Source organism: Micropterus dolomieu, linkage group LG02 (assembly GCF_021292245.1).
Source record: "Micropterus dolomieu isolate WLL.071019.BEF.003 ecotype Adirondacks linkage group LG02, ASM2129224v1, whole genome shotgun sequence".
Lineage (NCBI taxonomy): Eukaryota > Metazoa > Chordata > Actinopteri > Centrarchiformes > Centrarchidae > Micropterus > Micropterus dolomieu.
Genome location: NC_060151.1, coordinates 15,584,967 through 15,593,256, shown reverse-complemented (window position 1 = coordinate 15,593,256; position 8,290 = coordinate 15,584,967). Strand labels below are relative to the sequence as shown.

At 40.6% G+C, this 8,290-nt stretch overlaps 1 long non-coding RNA gene across 1 annotated transcript; it reads right to left on the bottom strand.

Moving 5' to 3' along the window:
• Positions 1-2,157: 2,157 nt before the first annotated feature.
• On the bottom strand, positions 2,158-4,700 carry LOC123965702. Its single transcript, XR_006823759.1, has 4 exons — positions 4,485-4,700; positions 3,064-3,564; positions 2,776-2,881; positions 2,158-2,362 (listed from the first exon to the last, which is right to left on the bottom strand). It is a non-coding gene; the product is annotated as an uncharacterized LOC123965702 (long non-coding RNA).
• Positions 4,701-8,290: the final 3,590 nt, after the last annotated feature.

Genomic DNA, 8,290 nt, shown 5'->3' with positions numbered 1-8,290 from the left:
AAAAGACTTTAATTTTGTGTACATTACAAAAATAACTTCCTGTACATTAAAAGGTACAGAAGCATGTATCACATCTTGACCAAAATACCTTCAAATAAAAATAAAATCAGTTGAATGATGACATATGATCAGTATTACTGAAATGTACACTATACACATCCCATCATTAATGTTACCCATGGTGGTCCCTCAGACGGTTCAGACTCTGGGCACGGCTCAGATGACCTCACGGCAAGCCATCACACTTCTGACACCATATGCGGTCAAAGGCGAGAGCAGTCATCCTACCCAGATTTGAACACAGGTCTACAGGGTACCAAACATGCAACTTTGACAGCAACACCAAAGAGCCAGGCTCGTTGGTATGGCAGTCCAAGCGCTTACTCAACTATAGTGAAGGTACTACGTCACAAACTTACAGTACAAATGGTGGAACCAAACTGAAACTGAAAAATGTCACAATCCTTATCCTTGGAGTAGAGGGTCGGTATCTTTGAGTAGGACTTGTTGCATTTTCTGTGACTGCAGACTCTATGGGATTTGGAAACTGCTTTATCACACAGCATCTGTGGAAGAGAAAAGGAAATATTTTGTCTATATCAAAACAATATTACCTCTAATTAACAACCACTGTCAGATTTTTTATTTTGTTTAAAGTTGCTGAGACACAATATGACATCATGTCTAACTGTTCTGATAATGCTAACCGTTTAGGTTCAGGTGAAATGGTTTTCCACAAGGGACCCCTCCCAGTTAATGCTCAGATCTTCCATTATAACATGATCAAAAACATTACATAAACACTACTGTACATTCAGCCAAGGAGCTGTATATGATAAAATGTTATTAAACAGGTACAACAAATAACACAAACATTCAGATTTGCTCAACAACTGTGCTGTCCACATGTCATTTCACATTAACATCGCAGTCAATTTGTGAAGTAGCCAATTACTTAAAGGGGCTATATGTAAGTATTTCAATAAAATTTTCATTGCCTTATTGTCAATGGGCTCAAAACTCACTAAGAAATGAAGCACGCGCCTGTTCTCTCCATTGCTTGTATCAGCCACTATTCTGCTTTTAATGTGAGGTCTCCGGGTCAGATTCAGCCCTGTGCGTGCTCCTGAGCCTCTCTCAGACTACAGCGACAACATGGTAGCTAACGACATGCAGTCCACTAACACCATAAAACAACCGGCACAGCAACAACTAACACATCCCATGTTACTATCCTGTATACCACTGTTGATTTAGCCTGCAAGACAGGATGTAACGGTAAAAAGCAAATGTGGAGCATTTTGTTTATTAACATTAGCCTATAGTGATGCAGCCAGGAGCAGCTAGCTAACGCAACAGTAGCTCAGCCGCTGTTTGCTTCGTAACATTCAGTTTAGGTTTATTGTGGTTTTACCAATACTCAGGTACACAGCTTCTCCACCTCAGTCACTGTAACTAACGTGACCCACATAATATACAACACTGCAACAAAATGGTCACAACAACACAGAGGAAGAGCCATGCACTAACACTAGTTACAGTAAAGTTACTTATTGCGGTCTAACTGTTATAACTTGTGACACAATCTCATTTTAATAGCCAGTCCAGCTCACTACCCGTTTCGTTATCATCCAATACATTTAGCTGTGCTGACATTTCTGAGCCTCCGGTGACAGATTCACAGATAGTGAAGATAGTTACTGAAAGCAGCAGGCAAGCTAATGCTGTAGCACGTCGGCTAAATGCAGTAAATGTACCGTGATCATGTAACAAACATGGATTAGTTCAACCTGCAGCTGATAAAACTATTACTGTAACGTTGCAGTGGGAGTTTACCTGAGTTTCCAGCTCTGCCTGTGTATAGCCGCTGTCACTGCCTTTTTCCGGGAGGATTGTGCCGATATGCAGCTCGCTGCGCTGAATGAAAGGTACGGCGGTTGATCTGCCTCTGAAATGGGAACGTTGAAGTAACAGAGCCTGAACATGTCTGAGTGAAAAGCCACAGCCTGCCTCCTGGTGTTTCTGCATTTATTGCAGGATTTCTGTATGAAAGCGGTTGAGTTTCTGATTGTGCTCACTCATGAGTTCAAGCGAGCACGCGTACGAGCATACACCTGCTTGCAATCTTAGAACCGCACCGCTAGTGGCCGCTGGAAACTACATAATGCTACTTTAATGTAACAATATTTTAAATAAAATAATTTTTTTCACAAGAATATTTGTTTATTTAGTCTGACCCCGTTGACATGTAGTGAGAGCAAAAACAGTGATCGTGTGCATCGAGCTTGTGAGGGTCCAGCTGGTCCTTTGAGGTTTTCGTGGCCTCTAAGCCGTCTGAGTGAGGCAACGATCCCAGGAAGCTCTAAAAGAAAAGAAATGCAGTTGCAAATGAGTTTAAATATTCAGTTAGGCCAGTACTTCATTTGCGTATCATTATAAACACTGTAATTCTATTCTTATAGCACATCTTTATTATTATTCTTTATTTAATTTTCTTGAGCTAAGGCAGGAAATTCCAACTCTGGGTTTAGCATTAAGTAGGTTAAAGTTGGCAAAGGGTAGGTTCAAGTTTTAAAAAGTTAATACAGGATCTATGACCATACAAAGAGCAGTATTGAGCAATATTTTACATTAAATCACGTGCTATTATATCTTGTAGTCAGGCATTGCAGTACATAAAAACATTATTTCAAGCGCGTCTTAGAACAATTCTCACATACCCGTGTACACTTTAACATTGCTGTTATAACTGAATAGGCTATATGCGCAACTTACTTCCGCATTCTGCGAAACAGGTCTCACCACATCCGGTTCAGGTCTGCTGTACCGCACTACGTTGGATATGGCACTGTTTTACTCTGCAGGTTGACATCTAAAACTCCTGCCACCAAAATGGACAAGGGATTTAAGCTATACGCCTCCTCATACATATTTGACTATGAAGGTTTGTATCTGCTAGCGATAGCTCATGTTATGTTAGCATTCCCGAACACAATCTAGGTCTGCAAGAAAGTCATAACCACAGAGGTATGCAAGTTAAGTATCATATGACATGATACGTACCTGGTATAGAGACTGCTTCAGTGTAACCTCAGCCATTCTCTTTTGCATCTCCTCTATCACCTGCTGCTGGGCCTCTATTTTCTCACATGCTATATCCAAAGCTGATGGTTCTGGTTTTGCATCGTAATCATGGCACTGAAGCAACAGTTCAACATCCATCTGTTCCTCTTCAGTTGATTCATCCTCTGGTCGTTGTGTTCTATCCCAGACACTTGGTCTGACTGCCGGCAGAGAGTAGTCGTTCCAGGCGAACAACACGGGCACAGCCCCCTCTTTCAAGCGTCGTCGTCCACCTTGAATGACATCCGTGGAGACGAAATGTCTACTACAGACTGTGGTGGTCCTCTTAATTACCAAATTATCACGTCTCACATTACGTATCCATATTTTTCTTATGGTTTCTTTCTTTGGGAAGTGGTGGAAACTCACGGTGGAGTTGAACTTCCCTGACATCGCGCATTGAGGCACGCAGCAGAAATCACTGTTGGGATTATCCCGCTTCTAAAATAAAATAAAAACGCCAACAGTAAAAATGGCTAACTAGGATAGCTAGGCCAAGTCAATAGCTGTCGCCGACTCGCCGTCAGTACCAAACAGAAGCAAACCGGAAGTCAGGAGACCCGTTTTCCGGGTTGGTCACATGACGATCGGCATAAAGCCTATTATTGGTCACTAATGATTACCCCCTCCATGGTTGCAGTGAAGTGAAATCTCTAAAAAACAGTGTACCGTTAGAAGATATCCACTTTTGAATAGTCTAACGCAGATGCTTCGCTGATGATTCATAGTACCGTCAGCTAAACTTTAGAATGAATTTATACAAAAATGACAACTGTGGTGATATCTTTACAGAATATATGGGCAGGAATAATGATTACAGTGACCAATAACCTCCTGTAAACATGGATATGTGAGTATTAAGGTAGACTATAAAAATGTGAACTATTCTTTAGCACACAGACAGCAACATATTAGTAGCATTTATTACAAGGATACCGATCTCACTGGTCATTTTAACAGTGCAAAAGCAGAATTGAGGGCTCATACACACACATGCACAGGCCTGCCTTGTTAAAATCTCATGCATCAAATTCCAGCAACAGGGTTAACCTTACTGAGATTATTGATTGTTCCTGAAATTTTAGTAACATTAAAAACAATACATTACTGTAACGTTAATTGCGTTTCTTTTGTAACGCGTTACTTCCAACACTGTTTAAGGCAGACGAGAGTTGCTGTCTCGATTATGAAGCTATTAAAATGCTAACTAACGTTAGCTAACAAATATATTAATCCACGTGCTAGCATTAGCTAATGCACACCAGCACTATCCACCAAGGAAAATATTTCCAAACCCAGAGTGAGCTCAACTTTAGTTAACTTACACAATTGTGTTGTCTTACTAACAATAATAAACTTACCAAGAAAGACGATTTTTGCTGGCAGTCTCTGCGTCTGTCCTCTCCTGCTTGTACTTGCCAGGCACGCCTCTTTAGCTCTTTTCACATTTAGCTTCTGCAGGGAGCTGACCGGATATTCTTCTCTTCTGTGTTCTTTTCTTATTATGTCTGTGGTGTCCACCGCACACGTCTGAGTCGGTAAAGTAAAACAACGATAAACACGTTAACTTTCGTGAAGCGGACTTTCACGTTCTGTGATTGGGTCCTCGATTTGAAAACCTTGATTCTGATTGGTCGAATTGAATGCACTGCGCTAGTGGGCTGGGGGGGGGGGGGGGTACACATGTGTTTACTGTTTACAAACAGAAACAAGTATAACTGCATTATTTATATATGTTGTTTGTTAAGTTAACAACATGTGCTGCTTCCTTCTGGGCCAGGTTACCCTTATGAAAGAGGTCTCTGACCTCAACTAGCCATTTACCTGATTAAAAATGTACCCTACACAATGAAGCATGTTTGGCATAAATATATTTTTAACCTACTAAAAGTATAATTGTTTAACAATGTACTGCCACAAAGTACACCTAAATAGTATTTATTAAGAGGTAAATAAATATATTTTTAATAAATAGACTAAAATGTTGTAAAAATATACTTTTATTTAAGCATATTTATTAAAAGTTTAATTAAGTATATATTTATTACCAATTTATTCAAAGTATACTTTTGAGAAGTATGTTAAAACTCAGGAGAATATATCTTGTAATATACTTGTAGTAAGCATGTTATGAGTATGAATGTAGCATAGGCCTACTATGTGAATTTCTAGTATATTTTCAGTGCCTTTAAGAGCACTTCTTTTTGACCTGGGGATCAACATTACTCAGAATGTAAAGACAGATAAGCGGTATGAAAACCTTACAGCTGAGTTTTCCTCTGCCATTGTTGCTGCAGCGGTCTGAGTGACGGTGGGACCAGATCAAGGGCTCTGAGACCGGCGGCTGGCCGACCTCGCGAGCTACTCCTGCCGGTTACCGCAGGCTTCCCCCGCCGCCACTTGCGGAACTCCGAAAACTTTCAAGCACATTTTTGTTCCGCCAGCATTTCTCTTAAAACTGTCAATATTCGAAATCTACACAGTTGATTTCTCACCTCAAAACTTCTCAGAATTGGTTTTACTGAATAATTACGTAAATATAATTTCTTAATATTTCTACCTAACAAAACCTAATTTCTTGACTGGCTACTCTCTGCTGTCTTAAAAGACTATACCTTTGGTCCTGTGTCAGCCACCGTGGATATCCTACACTCTTTGAAAGGGGGAGTAGACTAGACAGTTTGTTGTAATTTGCAACCTCACTGCTAGATGCCACTAAAGCTTACACACTTAGGGCCCAATTTACTAACATTCCGAATAAAGACTACTAAATTGCGTGTGCATTCTAAAATATTACACATGCAATTGTAGTACCTGTTTGGGGGATTAACTAAGAATTATTGTGTAGCTGACAACAGGAGCAAACACATTGGAGATGGCAGTATTTAAATTAGGGTTTTGCCTGTTTTAATGGTTTCCGCCATGGAGAGTCGGGAGGGAAAGCAGTCACTGCGTAAAAACCTTGGTTTATTTCATTCAGTGTGTCCCAAGTATGTGGAAATCATATGTACCATCCTGCCTAAGATTGCACCAAGTACTTGGGACAGCACACCTGAAAAACTGCTTTGGGAAACCCCAACAGAAACAGATACAGTAAGCTGGAATGACTCAGACGCAAGGACATGCCAGCAGATCGTGTTTCATCCAGTCAGAGGGAACAATCACCAACCGTCCGCACTGTGCCCTGTACGCCCCAACGCCCCATTCCCTCTCTGATACCTACAATGCGTTGTGCTGCTGTGAACAGTTGGTGATCATTCCCTCTGGCTGGATGAATTTTATGCATGATCCATGCACTACTGCATCTCACGGAGAAAAGAAGTCAGGTCGAAATGAAATTTGCTTTATTGGCATGAATGTTAATACAACAGTATTGCCAAAGCTAGTTCCAGGACTGACAAATAATGATAATCAGAATCATTTTTACCACTGTGCAGAGAAATACATAACCCTAATAAGGAGGCTTTAAAATATATATTTTACAAGGGGTTTACAAAGCGATCCGCCTGTTAACAAGCGGTAAACGATTTCGAAGTTGGTTGACTCTTCTCAACTATGGAGGACTGTATCTGATACAATTAATACAGAAATTAAAAAATGAATAAATAAATAAACATCCTATTAAATGCACCAAAAATACTTAAAAAATAAATGTAGGCATTAATTAAATTATACAAGGGCAAAAATTCTTTATTTATTCACCTGTGTATTACCTTATTTATTTATTTTCCTTTATATTTCATTATTTTTAAAAATCTATTTATTTACGTGTTTGTTTTAATATTGTTGTCTGTTTCATTCTTCCTTTGCATTTTCTACCCTATTTATTTTCCCAAAGGTATTTATTTCTGTCTCCCCCTTTTCCATTTATCTATGCATTTCTGCCTCATTATGCAAATAACAGTGTCTCAAGCGGTCAACTTCTCACCTATTGGTTGACCAATCAGACGGCAGAGGTCGACTCTGAATCATGCACACACAAGCCTCGCTCTCCACACTCAAAACAGAGATGGCTTCCTTCAGTGAGGGGATCTCAGTGAACTGAGGCGTTTAGAAACTCTTTTTGAAAACAACACTACCAGCCATTCTTTTTTGTGTGGACGCTTTGACAGACAGTGTTTTCGATTAGTTTCATACACGGACACAGAACTGTGGTAAAGTGAGCTGAGCATTGGTGTTGGGTGATGCCTCCTTCTCCCATGTGTTCTTCCAGTACTGTTCGGTGTCAGCCATGGGGGGATCTGATCTTGTGTTATTACCCTGCCACTGACAGTACATTTTGGATGGTTCAGTGAAGAACATCCAGTTTATTCTTCTGGCCTCTGCTTCTCTCTTGTATCTCCTTAGGCGGGTAGAGTATTTGTTTGGCAGTCTCCAGTGCCTCAGGTATAGACAGCTTGTTGTATTTCTTAGGTAGCCCGTTCCTTACACCTTACTGTAACTCTGAGAGCTGACTAACTTCTCTCCATGTTGCCTTGATCTTGGCCTCTAGCCTTCTATTCCAGGTGGGATAATGCTCTTTGTGGCTTATGGTCTAATAGCCGAGCATCTCTAGGATCACTGTTGCTGTGGCATACATCAGCTCATTGGTCTCAGTTATGGTTTCAGTAGAGATAGTAGTGCTGCATTCAACAGACTTTCAGACGGTACTTTGTCAATTAGTCGTTGTACTTAGGGGTCCAGCTTGGTTATGATCTTCAATATAAGCTCAGTCGCCCTCGTATGAAGTAAGTCTGTGCCGTAAGGGTTTGTTGTTATTGGGGCTTGGGGGATGAGGACATCTCCTCGCTGACCTGTCGTCCGGTCAGTCTCAATTTGTGATAGCAGTTGCCACTTGTGGATGTTAGAACACTGAGTTGTTTCTTTTTCAGTGTCAATGATGAGTTTCAAAGCATCCATATAGCCCACGGTCTCTGCATATAACTCCCTCTCACCACACCAAACCAGATAACAACAGTGAGCCATTGCCCTGTAATGCAGTACCATCAGCCTGATACTCCCTTGTTTACATTGGCCATACATTTCAGGACAATGTTCAAGACCCCTGATGACTTAAGTCTAGGATCTCGATCCATAAAATTGTTAGCAAATGTACTCTGCTTTTAGTCCCTCTCTTGGTATGTGAATGAGTGAGTTTTGATTTATTTTTACCTTTTGGTGTGACTGC